This window comes from Parus major, chromosome 3, assembly GCF_001522545.3.
Source record: "Parus major isolate Abel chromosome 3, Parus_major1.1, whole genome shotgun sequence".
Classification (NCBI taxonomy): domain Eukaryota; kingdom Metazoa; phylum Chordata; class Aves; order Passeriformes; family Paridae; genus Parus; species Parus major.
The window spans coordinates 4,817,380-4,842,034 of record NC_031770.1 but is presented as its reverse complement, the minus strand read 5'-3'; the positions used below and the strand labels follow the sequence as shown (position 1 = coordinate 4,842,034).

General features: G+C 40.9%; 1 protein-coding gene across 8 annotated transcripts in view; it reads right to left on the bottom strand.

Annotated features, from left to right (window-relative positions):
* PLCB4 (phospholipase C beta 4) overlaps positions 1-23,952 on the bottom strand; it is a 185,322-nt gene extending 161,370 nt beyond the window's left edge. For 6 of the 8 annotated variants that reach the window (XM_033513185.1, XM_015620529.3, XM_015620528.3 and 3 more), the window contains exons 1-2: positions 23,897-23,952; positions 4,313-4,372 (exon numbers count right to left, since the gene is read on the bottom strand). The gene's annotated coding sequence lies outside the window, so the exon portion shown is untranslated. Of the gene's footprint in view, positions 1-4,312; positions 4,373-16,688; positions 16,708-17,134; positions 17,219-23,896 lie in introns of those variants that run through there. The other 2 variants (XM_033513183.1, XM_033513184.1) reach the window with 2 other exon arrangements.
* Between the last annotated feature and the right edge of the window lie 703 nt (positions 23,953-24,655).

The following is a 24,655-nucleotide window of genomic DNA, read 5'->3' as shown; positions in this document are numbered from 1 at the left end:
CAGAAGTTCACCAGTCACTCATTCTTTCATCATTAACTTTTGCTCTGACAGAAAAAAAATAAACACTGAGTCCAATTAAAAAATAAAAAAAAATTATAGAATTGTGGAAAACTTTTGGTTGGAAAGAGACTTTGAATGTCACCTAGTCCTGCAATGAGCAGGGACATCTTCAACTGGACCAGGTTGCTCAGAGAGCAACTCAGTCTAACCTTGAATGTTTCCAGGGATGGGGCACCCACAATCTTAACTGGAAAACCTGTTCCTGTTTTTCACCATCCTCACTGTAAAAAATTTCTTCCTTATGTCTCACCTAAATATACCCAGTTTCAGTTCAAAGCCATTACCCCTTGTCCTGTCACAAGGCTCTACTTTTGTCTTTGTATTCAAGACCCCTTTAAATATTGAAAGGTGGCAATAAGATCCCCCTGGAGGCCTTCTCCAGATCAGAATTGACCTTTTAAAATGCTATTTATCAGATCAACTTTTGGGCCAGCTCAGTCCCTGATTCACTCCTCACACAGGTTTTTGGTGGGAATAAGCATGCAGTGACAAGAAGTTAGTCTCCATTCTCAGTCCCAATCTCTATTTACTTTATCACAAGTTTAAATGTATATGAAACTACAAAGGACCTGACAACTGAGACAGTCACAACTGCCATGAATTATCAGTATGCTTTTGGTATCACTTGCTTTTTAGTTCCCAGAGCTCTGCCTCCTCTCTAAACCAACCAGTCTTTCTGAGGCTGAGACATTTGCCACTGCATACATTTTCTGCCCCTTCCATGCTCACCTCTCTCACATAAATGTCTGCACAATGCTGGATTTTGCTGTAATTAAACAAAACAATCTTCCAAAGGAAAGCATGAAGACAACAACATGATCACAAGCAGCAGGGAATATTTGGAAAACAATACTTCATCTGGATGCAGTAGGCTTCATTTATTTTTCTTTTGCCTCACTATTTTTGTTTTATACTGTTGACTCCAAGTTTTAATGACCGAAGATATTTTAAGCATTCCTGACCTAGAAAAGTGCTAAGAATAAGAGAACTTTATAATAAAGAAAACATTGGTCATCTGAAGGGAAAAAATCAGTGTATACCCCACCTTAGTAAACTATGCATGTTGCTTATGAACAGCAGATAAGTTCTCAGACCTAAAAGAACTCAATTTCCAGAAGACAGAGATAACATGGATAAAGAATCAGATAGGCTGTGGGATTCAACAGACCTGATTAAGAGAACAGTTGGGGAATCATGGCTACAATGGATGCAAAATGCAGCTCAAGTAGGAAATACCCCCACAAAATATGGTAATTGCTCTATTTTCAGGCACAGTAAGAAGATATCCAGTGGAGACACAGCCTAAAGCTAGAAATGAAAACCTCTTTATTTTGACAACAGCAATCTGAGCAAATGGCTTTGGTCTCTAACAAGAAGGGGAACTTTTCTTTATTCTCTCCCCTATAAAGTGTCACTTCCATTTGGGCCCAGTTACCATGCCCCTTGTAATGACCAAGCAGCAAATACTTTGGGACTAAACCTCATCCTAAATTATGCTCAGTAGGTGTGAGAGTTCCACCCTGGCACAAGAAAAACAAGTGCAAAATATTTCTGTGATTTCAGCAGGCAGATTACACAGAGAGAACTTCATCAAGGTTTGGCCAAGGAAGGCTGCTCTTAGATCCCCAACTCAGAGATACAGTGACACACAGGAGCACAGGTAATTTAATCAAAAATGCACATGCCAAAAATTCAGACTCTGTTCTTCACACAACAAGTGTGTAATTCTGTAAATATATCACAGGGATCTTATTTCACCTCCATAAAAATCAACTATGAAGTGTTGATGCATAAAATCAATGAGCTAAGTGTGAGGAACGGTACATCGCTTTAATTATTATTCCAATAATTATTCCAATTATTATGCCCAATGAAGATCATGCCCAGTTTTACACTACAAACTTGAACAGGGATTCAGCCCTCCCTCCTTTCAACAGTGTTGGAAATCATAAATTATTTAAAGGATTTTCTTTGGCTAGTATTCTCTTCAGCTCAATCTCTTTCAGACTAGGAGAGGGGTCAAAGTTCCTGCAGCTCCTGATTATTCAATAACATGACTAATGCTCTCCTAAGGGGAACATGATTACAGGTAAATGATGTGTTATGATAAAGGCACCATCTCCCATTTGCACAGCCCTGTCCTCCCACCCACCACTATGTAAACAGAATAAACCTTTAAGGACGCACGGCCTGACCTCATCTCCTGAAGAAATACTGCCTGGAATCACACTGTAATGAAATACAGGATAGCACAGAATGGCCCCATTTAATCTTTAACAATATGATATTTTAACAGGCTTCTACCCAGAAAATCTCTCCCAGGCATCCTCAGTGCAACCAATATTAAGTGCAGCATGCTGTTCACAGACCCTAAAACTGGCTGTACAAATTGTGACTGCCTGGGGCTACTTTTGTTTTGTTATTGAGCCAAGTTCTCTTCATATTTGCTTGATGCAAAAATTCAGAAGTTCTGAAATTTGCTGCTCCTTTTTTCACAAGGTTTTTGAGGTCTTTAACTTTCAGGACGGTGTGTAAAGCCCACACCATATCCTTCTTCATGCTGTTTAAATCGTTCTAAAGAGGATCCAGTGGAAAATGAAAAGCAACATCCCTAACTTCCTTCACAAACTCAAAAGGGGCATTTCCCTCTAATATGTACTCTTCTGAAACTCTTGTTACTCTTCAAATGGAACAGGCACTCACTCATCTCCTATTCCTTTATCAATTTTAACAAATGAACCAACAGTTCTGCCATTAATGGGAATTCAATCCGAGTCTGTTACTAGTAAGATTGCTACTGCTGCACCTGGATAAGAAGTCAGCCTGATCTGTATTCTCAGACCATTGCTCTACAAAGATATTTACAGAAGTTTCTACTTTCCAAGAAAGCTATTTCTGGCCAATCTAGGCTTATTTTTTTTCCTTTTTTAATTATTTTAAACTGTACTTGTGCCCACAGAAGAATTATTTTTACCAGTTACAAATAAACAAACCAACTGTGACAGAACACCAGGTCACAGTGCAACAGATTCCCAAATGCTTGTGGCATACACCACATGGACAAACCAACAATCCAGGAATGAAAAACAAAGAAAACAAGTCTGTTTTAACCACTAATGCCAAGGTAGGACAGGTAGAGCACTGCCTACAAACTTTGTACATTACTTTTAATTCTACAATTCTAGATAAACACCACAACCACATCCTTTGGTGTCAGTGACTTTTTCTGCAATTAAGTTTTCCTACTAAAGATCCCTTTAGAGCAGATCCATCAGCAACTGGAATCCTCACCTGAGATTTCTCATGTGATTTCATTTCAGATAGCATCAGAGAATTCTCATTAATTTAGGTGTGATTTTAGATGAACAAAAAGCAAATGCACCATCTCATCATTACCACTTCCAAAAGTTTCAGTAAGAAGAGTAGTGCATGAAGTCTGTGCCCTGCTCTGTGCCTGTGCAGTAGGGCAGGAATCCAAGAACTCATCTAGGCTAAGATTGAGGTCTCAGTCAGGATTAGCCAGAAACTAACATTTGCCACAACAGCTTTTTGAGCCTGCTCAAGGCCTGGATTGCTAAAGCAATTGGAATTTTGTGCCAGCCTGGTGCTTCTGGAAGAAAAGTAGTCCTCAGACAGCAGAAGCCAATAGGGTAAGAATCCTTTATACCAGTGGGATGGATAAAACTTTACTCAGACTAGGAAGAGAACATAAATTGGTGTGAAAGTGACCCATCCCTGAGTATTAAAAAAAAGTAAAAAACTTTTTCTCCACAAATATAAGATGAGAAGAATCTGCTGGATCCACACAGAGGCTCCAGAACTTAAATTGACTTTGCAGCTGTTTAGGAATGGTTAGCACTGCAGTTTATTTGGCCAGAGGGGGAACACACAAAAAACTAATTTCTACTCATCCATACTTTCCAGAATGTTAGACTTTAAAAAAAATAAGGCCTCTGAGAACTTTGAATACCCTCATCTGCCTGTGTCTGATAAAGCTCACACATACACACTTCCTTAATGTCAGGATATCTGGTTTCAAGAGAGAACAGCATCCTCTGAATTTGCAGTTATCACCTAAATTTCTAATAACTTCTCTCCTCTAATGTACCCCAACTGCTGCTGTTTCAGAACACATTTCTCATTCTATTTATATGGACAGTGCAGCATTGAAATGGTAAACCATGTTTTAAATGTGAAGTAAATAATCTAGTAAAAAACACAATTAAAATGTTAAAAGAACGAAAATGCATACCTTTTGAAAATCAGAAACTGTTCCGTAGAAATTCACATTGTAGAAAATGTCTTCCTTTCCCTTAAAAAAAAAAAAAATGAGAAAAGCCTTAATTGTGCATATTCATATTTAATTACATAATAAAATCACAGTAAACTACTTCAAGACTTTCTTTTCCCCCCAGAAATAATTTCTCCTTATGGATCAGAATATTTACACTATAGCAAACAAATACAGTGTGCTCAGTGAGTTTTTGTTTGAAGTTCATTTTATTTTGAAATTCCTGTTATTTAAGCAGGAGCATCATAGCTGCAGGTGATATGAACACATGGTACCCTTTCTTCCAAGCATTTAAAACTAGAAAGCAACACAATGGAGACCAAGGATGGATCAGTGTGTCAGGAGCAGGGAAAACAAAGTATTTTATTTTGAGACATATAATCAGGTCTCAGCTTCAGGCAAAAAGTAAATTATGCCATTGTTATTAGTGCTAGAATATATTTCCTCCGTTGTTTTTGCCAACACTTTGGAAGGATGAAAGCATCCACTTCTGGTTTTCCCAATCTTTGCAGGGGAATGGGCAGCACAGGGGCATCCAACACTTCTGTATCTGTGAGCAGTACAAGTGGGCAGGGCTGCTTTGGTGGTGCCACCATTTACCCCCCTTTTTTTTCAAATGCACAAATGCAATTGATTTCCATCTGTAATACGTGTGAGACATGAGCACAATATAAAATGGATGTGAGCACAGCAGCCCCTCAGCAAGCAAAGCAGCAGGTTTACACAAACAGGAATGAAAATGAGTGCTAAAGAATGAAATCAAATCCAAATCCAGATTAGAAATCCATGTTTTATGAGATAATATTTTCATAAAAAAACCAAACAAGTGTCTTCAGCATTATTTAAAAAAATATGAAATTGGCTGTTGCTTTTTCAAATTAATTTCTATCAAGAGCTCCTACACATTAAATCAGAAGCTGTATTTTTCTCTCTTCCATCAAGCTTCATCTTTCTTCCTTTATAGAAAAAGTAAATTGAAGGCTAATGTTGAGAACATCTCAATATGCATTAGGAGCACACACAGAATTAAATGTGACCTGATACTCTTCAGTTTTATGAGGCTTAAGTTTTATGACAAGAGGGGAAAAAAAAAATAAAAAAAAATTCAATATTAAAAACAGATTGTAGAAAACAAGTGTCTCAGCCAAGGGAAACCAAAGCATGTTGTGGGTCTTTGAGAACTCATGGTACATAAAACACCCCGAGTATGAGACCAGAGGGACCAAGAACCACAGCAATCACAATTACAGCAATGAGGGCAGTTAAAGAAAATAGTTTCCTCTTCTGTTGAATCCTCCCAAAGTTGCCAAAACCGTCTATTAAAACAGAAGTTGTTCCAAATCATAAATAGCAATGCTGAGAGGATGATGGCTACATACTTCGTTCTCATTAAATATTGACAGCACACTCCTCTAGTAAGAGACTACACAGTGATTTCAATTTTTAGTTGTTTTTTAATCCCTCAAACTCTTTCATTTGCTGGTACACTTTTCAGACTGACCTCAGCAGCTCATAATTACATGACAAGATATCACTGGGTCTACAGGACTTCTCAGCTTCACACAAAAGCATCCTTACACTCACTTCTGGGTCAACTAGAGCCAATTTCATGCTAAAATAAACTCCCTGCTCAAAACACGTCTGTGCTGAGAAAACAAAGACATGACAAGAATATTTTCAAGCATACAAACTACTCTGTTAGTCTGCAATAAGAGATACACCTCAGACATTCTTGTTCTCTTGCAGATTGCGGTCAGATTTCAACAGGGTTACATCAGCGTCGGATCCAGCCCAGCTCCACTGGAATCAGGAGCATCCCACCATCCCTAATGCACATACCAGAAACAGAACCTGCTTCCTGACTGCTTTTAATCATCCACAGCTTTCTGGGCAGAATTGCCACTGGGCCCTGAAATTTCTCATGTTCCATGTAAACACATGAGTACAATCTCATAAATTTAATGAAGAAAATCAGTTTCTTTTTAGTTATGCAAACACCAAAAATCTCTCTCTCTGTCTTTCCACCACTTAAGTGTTTCTTCAGAAGCTTATTTGTGTCCAAAATCTCCAGTGGCCCTTTCAGCAAGACTGTAAATTCTTTGAGGGAAACACTTAGAGCCAGAGTGAAGTCTCACAGAAACACTGAGCAGTTTGTAATTCACAACTGATGAAGGAATGGACAGCAACTGCAGCCTTGGGCTTGCCCTTCATTCCAGAGCTGGGTGTAAAGGCTAAACTACAAAAAAACCCACAATTTTCATTCTTCTCATGTTCCCAAGAAAAAGAATTTTTTTTTTTCTTAAGTACCTTGATGCCTGCTTTTTTTTGTAAAAGATCTTTGATGTTCCTTGCTTCCCAAACATCTGACAGGTATCACAGGATTTCAGCTGCACCTGAACACCATGGCAGGTATAGAGGCTTCAAATTCTGATGTGCCCAGTGTTCATTCTGGCCACAACACACATTTCTTCACTATTGTTCAGTAAAGCACAACGTGTTTCTTCACTTGTCACCTGGCTTTTCCTGTCACCCTAAATACACCCCATGGGTTTCCTCTCTCTTCATGACTTAGCTCCCTTATAACCTACCAGAACAGCATATACTTTTGCAAAAGACCCAGCTAAATCATAATCCTTCAAAAGGATGGATGACCTTCATCAAGACTCTGGGCTTGTCAACATTTTTTTTTTTATTTTTATTTTCAAGCAAAAAACAAGTTTTTGTCCAGAGGGATCCATCATTCAAGGTTCTTTTCCACCTGTCATTCTGAAATGCTCAGAGAGAATGACCTGACAGGAACACACTTCTGCAAAATGATGACTTTCCCATTGATGGACACCTGGTTAAGATAATCACCTTCTTCAGCTACCCAGAGTATAACTTTAGAATTCCAATAAGGACCTTTTGCCTCATTCTAATTAGAAGCAAAGTACAAGTACCCAATTTAGAAAAGACCATTAGAGTCTTAATTTAAACATGACAATTTTAGTCTGTCAATATACTGAAATGATCATTACCTACCAAAACTTCACTCATTTTGTGCTGGAAAGGAACTTCAACCATAGCTCATTAGTTAATTTTAGACACACAACTGTTAACATTTTTCAGACATGAATTGCCTGTATATCCCTAATCTGGATGTGTAGTTTCTAAAAAGGTCCTTTCTTTCTTTGTATTTTTTTTTAAGGCTCAAGGAGTAAGGAAAAAAAAACAAACCCAAAGTAACAGAAAAGGCAAACACACAAGGCAAAAGGAAAACCTGAAAAACTCCCTGTCATTCTCACACTTGGGGGCAGGAAACCACACTGAGCAATGTGGTGTCAGTACCCTGCCACCACCAGCTCCTGCCTTCCACGGACCAGGCTGTTCCAGCAAGGGCCTCGCTGCCACATCGCTCACCCTCGTGTGAGGCTTCTGAGAAAGCCCAGCTCCTTCCTGGAGTGGAGCCTTGCCAGGGACATCAGTCTGTTGCCACTGACATACTCCACACATAATTCAGTGGCTTCCTGCTCGAGGCATTACATAATTTGAGCCTCTGGCATATCTTTCTGGAACATTTCGTGTACTCACCCACAGGATCAGCAGCATCTTCAGCTACCAGATAGCTCTGCACCTTTCTGCACCGATTCTGACCTGGATGGCACTGACTACAGGCACAGATGGCAGTTTATCACAAGCAAATAAAAACTTGACAGTACGACTCCCAAAACAGACAAAAGAAGCGGGTAACCACACGGTTAAATACAATTAATGCTCATAGGAATACCATGGTGGAAAATACCACTTTCAGAAACTACAGAATTCTATCAAGGGCTGTTGCATTCAGCTTCACTAAGTCAGAAACTCACTAATCAAAGAGAGCACACATCCCCTTATTACTGCCACACAAAGCCCACCCTAAAAGTCCTAAATCTGCCTCCAGCCATGAAATCCTGGGTCAAGAGAGTTCTTGACTCGGGATCAATGTGCATATAACTAAACTGAAAGGTAAAATCACTCTCTGATGTTTGCTGAAGCAAGATTCAGGGCACTGCCCTCCTGAAATAGGCAGGCTGTTTTCACAGAGATGTCAAGTACTTGGAGCCCAGAGATTCCATTTAATGAAAAGCATATCAATTGATAATAAAGTACAGCCTCCAAAATGATGTGCAGATAATAGAATCCTTTAGACCTCTTTCTACAGAGAATGAGTTATATTTATATTATAAACCCCACATCATTTAAGCCAAGCAATAAATAACAGCAGCATTTGTGAAATATAGAACAGTTACTACAAACTCTTACCAGTATGCAAATGTAACAGCACCAAGAAACACAATCTGCAATTTGACTCAGAGAATTGCAGTGTGTCTTGGATGTAATTATATACTATCCTACAGCTCCTGCAGGGAATTTTACCTATGGTTTAGGAAAGTTATTCCTTTTTTCCTTTTTCTTTTTTTTTTCTAGGGGAAAAAAAGTTATACTCAATTTTTAGTCACCTGTAGCAATTCTCTGGAACCAAAATCATCATGTTGCAGTTTAAGAGGTTTTCAATCTATGAAATTACTCACTGCTGATGAAAGCATTAACAATCCAAGACTTCATTTACAGCATTACAAAGAATCCAGGTCAATTATGGGTAAATGCTTTTGCTCGGCTTGAACCAATGAAATTAATTATTATCATAAAAACCTGCACTCCAACCAAGAGTAAAGTTTAAGGGTGTCTTACCATAATTCAAACAGAGCAGAAAGGAAGGAGTAGGCCTAGACTCCAACATCAAAAGCGGGCAGCTAATGCAGGCACTGGGGAACATGCAGCAGGTGACAAGATGGGAAGAGGATGGATACTCCTTTCAGGCCATCAAGCCAGCAGCTTCCAGCACTTCATATCACTAAGATAAAATCTGATATCTCCAGGGAAAGCTCAGCATCATCACATAAATCCTACTGCAGCCTAATCATTCTTTTTGGGATGTACTCTGTGTTCCAGAAACTGGGAGCCTGCTCCTTGCCAATCTTGCTCTGAAATGTAGGCCAGCAGCTCTAATGTAGCATGTTGTGATCTACTCTTTTATTATCCCAATCCTCCACAACAGCAAGAGAAAGGGATTAAGAAGCATTATTTTCCCCCTGAATATTTACTGAGATAATTACATACCATACTATAATACAAGATTATTTCGCACAGTGCAAAATAACACAGATCGGGCCCATCATTTTATGGAAACCTCTTGGTCAAGTACATGGCTGATCACGTTGGGCATGCTCCTCCAGGAAAGTTTAACAGCAAACTCTTCCAAATAGATGCACTCAGCTTCTTCATACAATCCCTTTCTTGTGGCAGTCATATTTTTTAAATTATTTCATAAAACATTATTAATAGCTAAAGCCATCTGTGTTTCTAGAGAATGCTCCTTTCCATCCTCTCTTTCCTTCCTTTTCGGCTGCACAGCAAAGATTTTTTTATTTATTTACAAGCACTTTTATGCCAGCAGATGTTACACCACACAAAACCACTTTGCTGCAAGTTCAAGAAAGTGGTGGGAAGAAGTTTACATAACCAGACATCATCAACAAAAGCAGGAGAGCCTGGCAAACCACAGGCCGTAGTCATTTAATTCACACAAATCTCTCTCCCCCTTTCTCACTCTGCTTTCCAATTTGTTTTGATTCCATAGGAGGATCTGACTGGTAGTCACTCCATAATGCATTGCAAGGTTTAAATGCCAGCAGCTTTTCTTGTCTTGACAAAATGTACAGAGCTGAAATTTAATTACAACTAGCTCAAACGCACTTTTGTTTTGCTTCTACCCACCTGGAACACATAGCCCATTTAAAGTAAACATGTTTAGTCACTGGATAATATGAAGTATAAAAGAAAAGTTACACTGTAATAAACAGAGATACATTTCAAAACAATTTTGATTTCTTATCACTGAACCTGGACACAACCAGCTAGCTGAAAGTGGCATTACTGTGATGGAAGTAGTGTGGTATTTCGATGCAAGAAAGTAAACATATTCTCCCAGATCCTAGCACAGGAGTTGAAATCCACCCAAGAAAACCATTTGCATTATCGGTGTGCATTATTCTGCCCTAACATTTTGACACTGAGTTTAAACATTAAGCTGGGAGTACAATGCCTCTTTTTTGAACTCATGCAATTTCTTGGGGCAAAATCTGATACGGCCAGCCAGATTTCCTGAGTGCTAGTTTCTCCTAAGGGATAAAAAAAAAAAGGAAAAAAAAAAAGAGAGAAAAAAAAAAAGGAGACATCAGTTTAATTTTGATTTGTCCAGTAAACAGATCAAAGCATTGTAGTTCTGCAGAGGAGGTTTACAAAGCCTCATTGTACAAACATCCTGGGCCTGATGCTGCCAGCTGCACTGAAGCAAATCTCATCTGATGGCAGCCAGTGCTGGTTTGTGCTACATTGTCCAATGCAAAAATTTACACTTTAAAGGGAAGTCAAAATCTTTGAAGTCCCACTTGATCAAAAATTATTAAAACATGAAGCTTGAATTTTTAGGCTGATCTTAACCACATGTAGCTGGAAATGTTTCACACTTCTATTCTGTTGCTTATATACCAAAAACTGTGTTCAGCTCTAAGCTCCTCCTATTCCAGTGCAATAAATTCTTTGGGTGAAGGAGCATTTTTAACAAATATGTACAACGCCTAAAAGAGAGATTCCATAACCACTATTAGATCACTGAGAGCTGCAAGACTGCAAAGTGTAAATAATTTTTAGCATAGCTGAAACATCTTTCTAGATCTATGTTTTGTAAGTTCACAATTTCTGCCCAGCCCCTTCTATTTCTTTTCTCATCTAGCTGTGCATTTGAGCTTGTTCAGGGTTTGCCATTTGGTGCCTTTCACAGAACACAAAGAAAAAGGGAGGAAACATAAATGACACAACACATATAAATTAGTTTTAAAATGTTCAATGGAAGGCCTGAAGTCTACAGCTATTCTGATTCTTTGCAAAAGAAAACTCCTTTTTATACATACATGTGGCTTTCACTTGAGTGTCCCTTTAAGCCAGCTTTGCTGATTCAGACTGTGTCCATATCATTGCCAAAGCAATAAAATTTAAAAAAAAGGGTGTTCCTGAGTTATGTTCTGACTTAAAAGATTTACACAGGGAATCCTCAAACTTAGAAACAACACCAAGAAGCGCACGGTCATTTCTGCTGCAAGACTGCTGTCAGTGTCCATACACAAAAAGACTGCTTGATAAATACCCTATAACAGACTGTGCTCCTAAAACTGAAACTTTGCTCTCTCTGGGCTACAAATCAAAACTGGATCTGTTGCATAACAAAGGTATTAAAGATAATGGCCTCTAATACTGCATGACACATGAGTGTGAGCAGTGTAAGCAATACCTTGCTCCATACATTAATCTGCACCCCTGGGAGTTTGTGTTGGTAGAGCCAGTCCATGTCCCTGATTTGCTACATTTTGATTTTCAAGTCAAGGTCAAGAAGTAATTTAACAGGATCCCTGTTGCTAAACACATGGGCTGCAGGCTTTGGGGAAGTCATCTCACCACACAGAAAAAGGTTTCAACAATTGGAATATAGAGTGATTAAATAGTCTGAAAGCTGCTTTATAGCCTTAGGTACTTCAGCACATTGAACTGAACAACATGGATGCCATTTCCTCTTAACCTGCATATATCAGTTTTGTATATATGTTCTAATTAAAACACTGCTGTATTGCAGTGTATTCTCTCATCTGAGGTATCAGCAAATGGGCACCAAGCAGGTTAAATAAAAAATAATAAAGATTGCATTGGAATAAATGCCATAAAATAAATAATGCAAGGATAGTCCCTGCCCCAGAAACCTTGCAATTTAGGCCATGAACAAAGAATCCTTAAGGGATCATACTAAACCTACCTCACATTCCTGAACTGACATTTACATTGTGCTGTACTACAGTTCATACTTTCAGGGCTGGAACTATGCACTTGTTCTGATGTGCACTGATGAAATCTGCTCTGGATCTCATGGTTCAAAAGACAGTGAGCCATCATGTCAGGCATTATCATGACATTTAAGATAGATATTGAAAAATACCTAATCAGAACACTGTGAGTAAGGGTGTGTGCTGTACTATATTTAACCCAAGTCCTGCTTCAGAACAAAAATCTAATTTTTAAAGTGTGACCTGTTATGCCCATACCCAAAACACAGGGAGAGAGGGAAAGGGGATTAGGTGGTGGAATTACCAAAACAATTCCAAGCAACAAATAGCATTCTGTCTGGGCCCCTCTCCTCCTGTGTCACGAAGGGTTACTTGTCCTAACCCAGGAATATCATCATTCCTCCTACAGGATCAAAAGTGTCCTAACAGCTACTCCTTGCTCTGCTGAAATTGAGCTAAAAATTTGGTTTGAAATTATAAGGGTCTCAATGTGGTCATCTAAAATTCCACCAGTACCTCTCCATCCTTAAAGAGTGAAAGTTTTTGACATCTGAACTCACAAACAAGAAGTCTTGAGCCAACTTTGTGGATATATACTTTGCTTTGGAAGGGATAATCAGAGCCCCATTGGATCTGTAGACTGTAGGGAACAAGTTCTGAAATTAAATTCTCAGATTAACTATTCCACCTGCAAAAAGTACAGATTGATTAAATCAATCTCTAGCTCTAAAGGGCTGGGTTTGTGCACTTGCAGTGTGCTGTACTCAGGTCAGTTTTTTTCCTCATACATGGCAAATCCCCCTGCCAAGTCCTGACACTATTTGGATTCTCATTACCTTTCTTTTGTCAGGTCAAATTTCAAGATTAAAAAAAAAGAAAAAAAAAGCCACACACTGCCAAACAATAAAAGAGAAGCTATTATCTATCAGATAGAATAGCTTTTTTCCCATTATTTTCCCTTTGAAAGGGGAAAGGAATGAAGCATTAAGTGGACAAACACCATTTTGGCCTATGAATCATCCCTGATAAAACTGCAGATGCACAAACCCAGTCACAACAGTATCACAGTAAGAGAGAACAGATAAATTTCAACAACCATCCAAAAGGCCCCTCAGACAGGCAGGATGATTTTGAATCAAATTTTGAGATACAAGGCTCAAATGGACTCAGGTTTCTTGCTTGCAACACCCACGCTCTGTCAATAGACAGTGCTGAAAAGGAAGAGTGCCGAATCTTGTTAAAACTATGTTTTAGTCACTAAGAAAAGTGCTAATTACCAGCTGGACTGAAGACCACTGAGATGAGCAAAACATTCTCTGCCAAAGCCCTTTAATTTCTTAAAGAATTTTAATTTTTAATTTAATTTTTTAAAGAATTTTAAACATTCTTTAATTTCTAAAACCCAAGATGTGATGATAGCAGGAAGAGATGGAAGGAAGAAAAGGATAAATTCACTTTCAGTCATGCTTAAATAAGACTTCCTTTAAATGATTTTAAATGAACTGAGAAGTATTATCTTTTCATCAATTTCTACAAAAAAGAAAGGTAGCCAGAAATTTATTTGTGTGATTAATGTGGTATTCACATATACAGAAGCACTTTTTAATTGAAACTATAAGTTGGATTTTCAGTAACTGAAGGATTTCAGGTAATGGTTTATGAAATCAAGAAATATCATTAGAAAAGTAGTTGTAATTTAAATTACCAATCACTTTTTAAGGAAGAGATGTGGTTCACCTGAAAAAAATACCGTAAGTCTACAATTTTGAAATTTTTGCATGTATCAGAAAAACCCCCACAAAACTGACACCTTACTCTGACAATTACTTCCACTAACACTTTGAAGAAATGCTTCCACAGATCCTTCAAATGAACCAGGTGAAGCAACACCTTCAAGATCCAAGTTTTGGTTAAAATTTCAAATTATTCACGAAGATCTTAATGAGCATTTAAATGCTGCTAAAAGTTCAGGCTATTCTTTTAGATGTATCCCTTTATTGAGGGAATACAGCTGCCTGAAGGAGGTTGTAACCAGGTGAGGGTCAGCCTCTTCTCCCAGGAAAGCAGTGTCAGGACAGGGAACATGGTCTCAGGCTGCACCAGGGGAAGTTTGGGGCCAGCAATGGCTGTGCCCAAAAAAGATGTGAAAATCTGATTAAACATTGCACTGGGCTGCCCAGGGACGTGGTGGAGTCACCATTCCTGCAGGTACTTAAGGAAAGCCTGGACGTGGCACTCAATGCCATGGTGATGTTGCATCATAGATTGGATTCAATGATTTCAGAGGTCTTTTCCAACCTAACCGATTCTGTGAAAATTCAGTAATTCAAAAACTAAACCCCCAAAAAGACTAGGAAAAAAAAAAGTCTCATATCTTGTACTATTATTGTCTTCTGTAAGGAAAACAATTGCACTTAAAAACAAGAGAAAGAAGATACCCAGCTAACATTCTGACATTAAACTACAGTGGGATGGAGTCAATTCCTTAAAACCAAATAATGTAACTCTTAACACAGCAATGCAATTTCCTCTGCCATTTCTACCTGTGAGGATCAAAAACTGTTTTCCAGTTTTCAAAAGCCTCAAAGTATCACCACATTGCTCAGCACCTGAATCATGGAAAATCACTCACAGAATCAATCATTTGATGACTCAAAATTACCTAAAAAACTACCTGTATGTTTTTTCACATAATTTCAGATCAATTCAATTGATGTTTTTAATGTGTCAGATATCTGAGAGCTGCACTTAGATCTTTGTTTTCACAATATTATTGTTCAATCATTCTACTGTGGGGAGGGAAGGTGGTTATTTCAGATTAAAGTGAGCAGCATCTTTTCAAGGGTAAATTAAAAATTAAGGCAGGATGAGATCAGGGAAGATTACCAGGCGGTGTTTATAAACTGAGCATAACTAAATCAAAGGTATATAAATCAGAGTATGCAATTCTTGGCAGATTGATTTAGTTTTGAAAACTGAAGTGCCACAGATTTTATTTTAAAAAAAAATCCCCAGCAATAAAGCTCACTTTTTTTCCAGAAGTAATCTATTTCATGCCAATTCACAGCTACTCCTGTAAAGTATTGCTTTCACCTCACGTGTTTTAAAATACAAGAAGCATTTACAAAATAAATAACTGTGTTTGTATAGCAAAGAATTACTGCAAACATATACTTTTGATTTCCCCACGTCTGGAAATGCAGTTACATTACATGAGGTTTTTAGTTCATCAAGAGAAAGCTGTAAGAAACTACCACACAGGAATCCACACAAAACAAACCAAAAAAATCATTATAAATAAGAATAAAGTTTTTTGTGCCTTAAAAATAAATTTAAAAAAACCTCCAAAATTGTCCCCCAAAACCCTGAATAAATCAACTGGTAGACTCACTGTAGCCAAAACACAACAGGATCATCTTTTTCTGAAATTGTAATCCAAAGATTTAGCACTGAAAATGAAAATGCAGCAGAGAACATTAAGGTTTTTTCCATGATTTAGACTACCAGATAAAGGTCTAAGTGAACTGTGATTCTTCTAACCACACAGGGACCACACTTCTGCAGTACAAACTTCATTAGTAAGAATTCTTCCAAATGAACTCAACCAGACCAGCAGAGCTGAAAATTTATCCCTCCCATACCCAGCAAACAGAAACATGCAATAGGAACACCCAGCATTTCTCCACAGTAATGATCACCCAGCTCTCTGGAGAGATAAAAGCAAAATGCAGAGAACTGATCCTGCTGTTAGCCTTTCCTATCCCTCCAAGTCTCTGTGCACCTTCACTCCCTGCTGGATCCAGACCTCTCTGTGATCATCATTAGCAGCTGAGGTCATGAGAGTGCCTTTGGTGGTTCTCTCTCCCAAACACACAATCCATACTACCATCCACAAAAGCACCCACACGGGTTACAGAGCCCACCAGTACCACACCAACTCATTAATTCTCCCAGTTAAGTACCACATGCTTCTTCCAAGGTGTCATTCTTCATTAATTCCACGGGGAAGAGATGGTATTACTCCCACAAAAGCAATGCAAATACTTCTGTTACCTGATGCAAAGACTAATTTAAGACATTTTCTTGTATAAAGACAAACAGATGAAATGGCACACCAGCTATTTTTTATATGGCTCTTCTAGTTAAGCTCATGCTCTCATTAAGATATCTCAAAGGAGACCATTTTATCAACATCTGTTTACCAGGCTTGGCACATATGCCAATTCCAGCACTTTCTCAGTTTGTAAAGAAAAGCAAATAAAAAATTAGAAGCATGCGGAGCCAAACATACACAATACTTTAGGACACATCCAAGTAGACAGGAGTCTGCTTGAGAAAAGCAAAATTATACCAGTTATGTGTGAATAAAGAAAAGCAGAAACCTGTACAACTAAAAAAATCTTTGCCCAGTTTGTCCTCACCTGGGCCAAGGTCTTCTCACAAGTTATTTTTCTTCCCAGCCACCTGGTACAGTCACAGGTCATCAAAAAGCTACTCTGTATTTCATAGGCAAAACCGAGAGCATCAGCAAAAAGAACAGCCAGATCTGCTACATACTGCCAGATTTGAAGGGCTTGGGGAAAAGGAAATGAATCTCTCTATCAGTTCAGTCGCAGCAGAGAGATTCCAGGACCTTCCCCTGGGCAAACGCAGATGCACAGCGGGGGCTGCTCCTGCCAGCCCCAGACCGAGCAGAGGAGGTCGCCAGGGTCCCCGAGCCCCAGCTGCTGTGCCTGGGGGAATGTGGCACCGGCAGCACCCCCGGGACACCGAGCCGCAGCTGAGCCTCCCCCCGCCCGGGCTGCCCTATTTGAGCCCTCTGTTGTTCTCCCAGGTCACATCGCTCCCCGCCCCACGAAGCCCCCACCTTCTCCTCCAGCCCGGGGATTCTCCAATCAAAGCAGATAAGCGCATCATGTGAGGGATGGCAGACACGCTGAGGGGAATTTCCGAGAGCTCCACCGCACCTGCAGCATCCACGGATACAGGAGATTTCCAGTGTGAAAACGACAAGCCAAGCGGGGGTGCCAAAGTATCCACGTTACCTGCAACTCACAGCTCCTATGCCAGACTGCAGCACCTCATTTGCAATCTGCTCTGATATACCTGCAACCACATTCCATCTTCCCTTGTCATTTAATGTATGACAACTATTCCTAAGCATATTTTGCTAGGGAAGCAGTAGCACAAATAACACAGGCTGAAAGACCAGAAAACAATAATTACTCGGTCTATTCTTTGCTGATGTCAGACATGCAGTACAGCTCTCCAAATCCACCAGAGCACCCAATTAATCTGCACTAATCCTCAAGAACTACATCTGAAAAACAAATAGTAAAATCAAATCATCCAACAGCCTCTGCCTGCCTTGCAGTCACCACACCATGCTACCCAACCCCTCTTTTAACAGATCTGTTCTTCCTTCTCATCTCTGCAAACAAACCTACAGAGAATTCATCAGCCTCTCTCCCCGCCTTCTTCAGAAATGCTTTTCTTTCCATGATCACAGTTCTTCATAGAAAAAAAAACAACCCAATTCTGTTGGGTTCAACAGATCATGTTAGCCTTGCCAAAGAAACCACTCCATGGCTCTATTTCCTACTTCCCAACAAGGCATTCTTATTCCATTTCAACTCACACTTCACCGAAAAGATTCCTGTATGAATTATCCTAATTTGTGTATCTCAAAACAAACAAGCTCTCACTGCAGCTATCAATTCCTTTCTTCTCTGTGTTTCCCTTTAGCAGTGGCAGCAGCAGTCTGATGGCAGAGATGGAGTCAAGCACCCTGGATCCAGCACACAGCCTCAGCTGAGAGGAGAGCACAGAACATCCGTACGTGCAACAAGTACAGCACGTGCAGCAACACAGGAGTGGACATTCCCAAAAAAGAAACCAAAAGGCAAATGTGAGAGACATGACAACTTTAGGCATGGGAAATGAATATGTTCAAGGAGTAGAAAAATGGGAACAGAAAAACCTGTAGAGTTTTGGAATGGCAAAAGACCAAGGAGGAAAAAAATGCCATTTTGGTATGAGAATTTCTTTCATCTGACCTATCTCATTCAAGACCACAGCTTACATCTCAGAGAACTCCCTTATTACTTGCTATTTTCCACATCATCAGTGTTCACAGAATCATGGACACTCTAGATCACTGGAATCCGAGAGATGTTCCTTATTAACCTTTCGAGTCCTTATTCTCTTTTGCCCCCTTTATTAGTCACTGACCTCCCGGCTGATTACTTCCAGTCTGCAGGAACATGTGTGCTCAGGCTGAATGTAGAAATTGTTAGAAAGGGATATTTATCTGTAACTTCAAGAATAAAGAGCCTGCTCTTTAATACCTTTTTCATATCCATTTCTTCCTTACTAAAGTGCACCCAAACATTTCTGAAGCTGAATATATATTCCCTCTTGGCTGGCATAGTGCTAGACCAACTGGAGACATAAATTACTTTTATGTAACTATTTGATAGCTCAGTGACATTTGTAAATTTTTTATCTTCATAATTTCAGATGGTGTTGCACGTAAAAACAACAGAATACAAACACCAAGACTAGATTAAGACTTTTCAAGTAATGGTCTATTGGTACAACATCTGCAAAGGAACAATGCAGATTATTTCATTTGAACAGTCCCTCTTAAATCCAGCTTCTGTAATGTTACACATCTGCTCAAGGTCTTGTAGGTTGGCTCACAAAGGGAGTTACAACGTGAGAGCCCCAAAGTCAACTGAACAGAACCAGCTTCTTCAGAATCGAGAGGACAAAGGCACGTCATTACTTCAGCAACACCAATTTCAACCACTCTGCAAACAGACCTTACAATAGAGCACATTCCAAACAGCTGCCTCACCTCATTTGCCTAAAGCTCACAGTTATTGTTACTGGGGAAGGAGCAGGCTCTTATTTTGAGGAAAGATCAAACAAGGGACTCTTAGTTCTCCAGGTGTAGGGCCTCATGGTGGAACAACTATACATCCCATATAAAATGGAAAGCAAGGCCCTAATTTTGGATGTATGACAGCTGCCAACCAGCTTCTTAACTTGCACTTGATCCCTGGCTATTACATAAAGAAAGGTGAGAGGCTCACTATGAGGAATTAGAAACACTTATGGGTTATAGAATAGATTTTTTATCAGGCAGTGTGGAACATAAAGTCAGACTATGGATTCATCTGCAAGATAGTCAGGAAACAGGGGAGGACAAGGGATGCTCCATGTTGTGTCCATAGCTTGTCTGTCCCATGACCAGCTATCAGCCACAGGTGGGACAGGATCACGACTGAGCTTAACAACTCTGGCAATGGAAAAGAACAGGAAACCACAAAGAGATCCAAGTAATAGCCCCATTTGCCACAGAAACCTACACCAGGTAAAAGGCAAGCGGCCTTAAAAGCTGGATACCTTATAGGTCTCCCTTTCCATGAGCAGACACACCACATTAACCTAACCTTTCAGGGACACCTACACCGCTCCCCAGGAACAAGCTCTCTCCCGCAGGAAGACTGACTAGCACTTCTTAGAACTCTAAAGGTGAAATGAAACATTATAACAACTCACAAATACCATTTATCCAAAACTTGTAACAAGGGAAACAGAACACTATGACTTCTTAGGCTGGGAGGCTCTTCAGAGGAGAGGAGGATGAAGGTTTTGTCTCATTCTTCTCCAAAAATCAAGATTCTTTTGCTGTTGCACAGGTACAACTTTAACAAGTACTTCTTTCAGTGGCTGATACATAGAATGACTTGTTCGACAAACTGACAGAGGAAGCCACAGCACTTCCCTACCTCGTAAAAGCTGATGTTGATCTTCAAAAGGAGGGGATGCAAGTATTGATTTTCCTCCAAGGTCCCTGCAGGGAAGACATCAGCAGCCCATCACCCAGAAGTCTGCTGGAGAGGACTCTCTAAAGCCACAGTTATGCTGCACCATCTATTTCTGTGAATCACAGAAACCGCTTGGGAGCGTCTTGCCCTGAAAACTGCAGATTCTCGGCATCAGTGCTCTGAGGACAGCGGTGGAAGGGTTGTTCTGATGCTCTTCCCCGTGTTGTGGCACCCTACTCCAGGCACTCAGATACATTAGCATGTCTTTCTGGAACAAGGAACTTACTACTAGGCCTAATTAATTCATTCCAGAATGGCTGGGAATCTGTCATCTTCCACACTTTCACAAGCTTCTTCAGACATATTTACTAAACTTCCAGAAGGCACTACCACCATGAGAAGATGGGTGAGGACTAACAAGATAGATTTTTATAATTTAGTGTTCACAGGGCAAGACATAAGCAATGTATTTGGCTAATGGCAAAGCACAGTACCTTGGTACTTACATCATTGATATCCCATATATTCTAAGCCTCTACAGGTCAGCTCTTTGGAATACAAAGTCCAAAAATTACATTCTTTTTCCGAGAGGAAAAAGAGGACCATGAAACCTGCTCCCAGAAAGTCCTGCCGAAGAAAAATTATCTGAGCCTTTGATGTGTGCACATAGGTAATTTTGATGTGGTGCTATGCATGAATCTTTCATAAGAATAAGATGTCCTAAATAGTATAATCAAAAAACTTTTGAAGAGTTAACTGGCTGGATCATAAACACCTCCACTGTGTGCAACTTCTGCAGACATCAAAGAGTCTTCCCCAAAGCAGATGCATTACATATCTTGCAAAATTAGTAAATGTACTCAAGCCATCAATTTTGCAATTTTTGAAGTAGCACAATGCATCTATTTATTAGAGAATGGAACTAAGCCCAGGCTGCTGATTAGCCATCCTACAAATAATGCTTATGCAACCCTTCGTAATGATTTCCACTAACAACCAACCAGAGATTTTATGACTTGGAAAATTTCACTTCTAAACCAATTTACAACACTTCCCAAAATCTAATGGGACAGAAGATTGACACTACAGAGGAAACCAGTCTTTTCCAAAATCAATGAGGTACAATTTTCATAAGTAGTCTCTCTTAGGTAAGATGCCTGCATTAAGTTTTGGTTCTCATTTCTAAAATTCTCCTAAGTACTCTTCTGTCCCTTCCTCCCTCTCCTCTAGAAAAGGGATTAATCCAATTTTAAAGAAAATATTAAAAAGCAGTTTCAGACTTCAGTCTCTGGCAAACTACGAAGAGGAAGGAATAGCAATTGAGCTGTTAAAACCACCAAGGAAAGCAAACAATTCGAAAAGCCCACAAAAAATGACAAGATAAAAAATGAAACAAATATAAAACAAGTCATTTCGGTGAGCACAAAACTTATATCCCTACAAGTTTTCAACACGGTATACCTAAGCCTGGTGAAAATGAAGCCATCAGCTCCTACACAGCTGTAACAAATACTTGACAGACTTCCAGCACAGCCCCAAGTTCACCATCACAGCCAGATATTAGCGGAACAAATGCCCAAAATCTGCAACAGAAGTCAGCAGTGTATATCAAGCCCAAACAACTTGCCATTGTTTTTGAAAAGGTGAAAAAACCACAATATTTTGTGTGAAAAATAACAAAGAAGTATTTCCTCTGTCAGTAAGGGAAATTCAAATGACTTCTCTTTCCTGCCCTTTTGGTCTTTCTCTCTTCCCCTGCAAGGTTCTGTCTTCCCTGCATTCTAAGAAAAAGCAGAGAGTGTAGGTTATGCATAAATTCATGACAGAAAACACTATTTTAGAACAAAGCTCCTGTGCGTGGGTGCATGTCTTTAAAATAAAAGGCATTGTTACTCTACCAAGTGCATATCCACAGCCAGCAATCAAATCAGATCCTCACATTTTATTTTGACAACCACGCAGTTATATTTTCACCAGGGGTTTGACTTTCCTATCAATACATGGTTTTTAGCGATATCATCAAGAGACGAATCAAAACTGACACATGAAGGCACACTGATATTAATGGTTGTGGAAGAGAATTCTTATCCTAGAGCTCTGTAATTTATTTTTAATTACTTCATGAAGTTACCAGTTGCAGGGAGGAATAAATCTGTTCTCAACTCATATTTAGGAACTGTCTCTGTACAATACAAAATTGCTTGGCTGTGTACAACAGTAATTATTTTGTGGTACGTGGCACTATTAGGTACCCTTGATCTGGTGAAAGCCTGCAAGTACTGAGGCCATAACACTTCCAGAAGTTGGAGAAATTAACCTGATGTGAGTAGTGTCAGCTTGCTAACACTGCACAGTTAAACTCCAGAATACAACCCTGAAGACAAACGTGTTATGAAGGAATCTGCTCCATCCCCTCGTAGCATCCGAAATGTGGTGTTTTCCTGAAGAACCTCATTAACGCCAATTATTAAACCAAAAATTCCATGGTTCAACAGCAAGTGAAGTTTGAAAGACACAAATATTATTTACATGTTAATAGAGGACGATACACACTTTGCTGAAGATTTATAATGTGCAAGACTTTGACTCTGTTTAGCCCCTACCATCCACCTTTCCTACAGATGCATCCCCATGGACATGTTAACATTATATAAACTCCCCCTGAGATAATGATTATTCTATAACTTTCTAAAATCATCCCCCTTTGAGAAAGTATTACCTAACAAGCACATTAAATACCTCACAAGCACATTAGATCCCTGGGTTTCTAATAGATGCCAACCTAAAAGAATATTTGCAATTTATTTTAAGATTAGTAAAAAAAAAAGAAGACAAGGCTGGATAACTGTAACTGGAAAGGATAAACAGGATTAAGTAACAGGTGTCTGCACATAATTCAAAGTCGTGCATGGAATACAGTGCACAGCCTTGGAATGGCTATGGAATAGAAATGGAAACATTGCTTTTGCATCCTGCTTTGAAAATTAGCACTAAGTGATTTAAAAACGTCTTGTAAATTATAACCACACAGAGGCAACAGGAGCACTTGTATCCCCAGAGAACTTTGGATATATATGAAAGAAAACAATCAATCTTCAAAGGTGAGCCTGCCTTCCTCCCAGGAAAAAAGAAAAAAAAAAAAAAAGAAGAAAAAGAAAAAAAAAAAGGGAAAAAAAAAGGAAGAAAAAAAAACCCCACTCAAAGAAAGTTATACTTAACTGCACAGAAACATTTGTCACACCGCCCAGCACTGACAAAATCCGGATACACTCAGAAACTACAGCAGCGAGGATGAGGGGAAGACTCCAGGCGCACACACGGAGGGACCCACACAGGGAGCCTGCCATGGAGCACACGGCCACGCGTGTGTGCACAGGCACACGAGAAGGTGACACGCAGCCGAACGTGTGTGTGCACAGCCCTACATGCGTGTCACACTCGGCCGTGCACGGCGCGCAGACACACCTATGTGACACGCACCCGTGCACGACAGAGCCACACGCGTGACAGACACACGTATGTGACCGGCACACACGTACGGCAGCCCCACACGGATGTGCGGGACCCACACGGCGACAGACCCTCACAGGTGACAGCCCCACACGTTTGTGGCAGCCCCACACGCTCGTGGCAGCCCCACACGCTCGCGCCCGTCCCTCACGGCCGGGGGAGCCCAAGGTTACGGCCCGGCGCGGGGGGGGCCGGGCAGCGCCGCTCCCCGCCAAGGGCGCGAAGCCGCGGACAGAGCCCCCCGTCCCCCCCGCCTCAATGGTAGCCGCTCCCGCCGCCCTTACCTCAGGCGCCGAGGCTGCTTCCTCCTCTTCTTCCTCCTCACGCTGTGCCAGTGTCTATGTGTGTGTCTGTGTGTGTGTGTGCGACCCGCCCGCCCCACAGCGGCGGCGGCTCCTCCTTCCCCCCTCCCTTCCCTTCCCCTCCCTCCTCCCCCGCCGCCGCGCCCGCCTCAACCCCCGCAGCGCCGAGAGACGCGGCAGGGACGGGGGAAACCCCAGGGCGGCCGCCGCCTGTGCTGGGCGGGCCGGGCCGGGCCGGGCCGGGCCGCCGGCTCCCCCCGCCGCCGCGCAGGGCTGCGGGCAGCGCATGGCAAGTGGGCGGCGGGGCCGCGGGCGCGGAGCTCCGCCCGCACGGCCCCGGGCGCGGAGGCTCCGCGGTGCTACCCGGCACCCCCAGGTACCGCACACGTGCCCCCGGAGGATGCCCGCGCCGGCGCGCCTCTGGTTACTACTCGTATTGGAAAAAGGCAGGGAGGAAATCCCCCTTCCCCCGTGTGCTCCCGGGCTCCGCCAGGCCTGCTGCTTTCCACGCAGCCGACGGGAGAAAGGGGATGTTGCGGAGGCCGCTGGAGGGTTCCCAAAGTCTCGCAGTCTTGGTCTCAAAATTGCAGTTGAGGTTTATTTGGAGTGAGCCTTGGAGGAGCTCAGCGCACAGGCGCTCTGGAGCGCGGGATTCCCTCTCCCATAGCCCCTGGCCAGCCCTTTCATAGCTCATGGCTGTCTACAAACCTCTGCCATGGACTGCCCTTGTGCCCTCCCTGT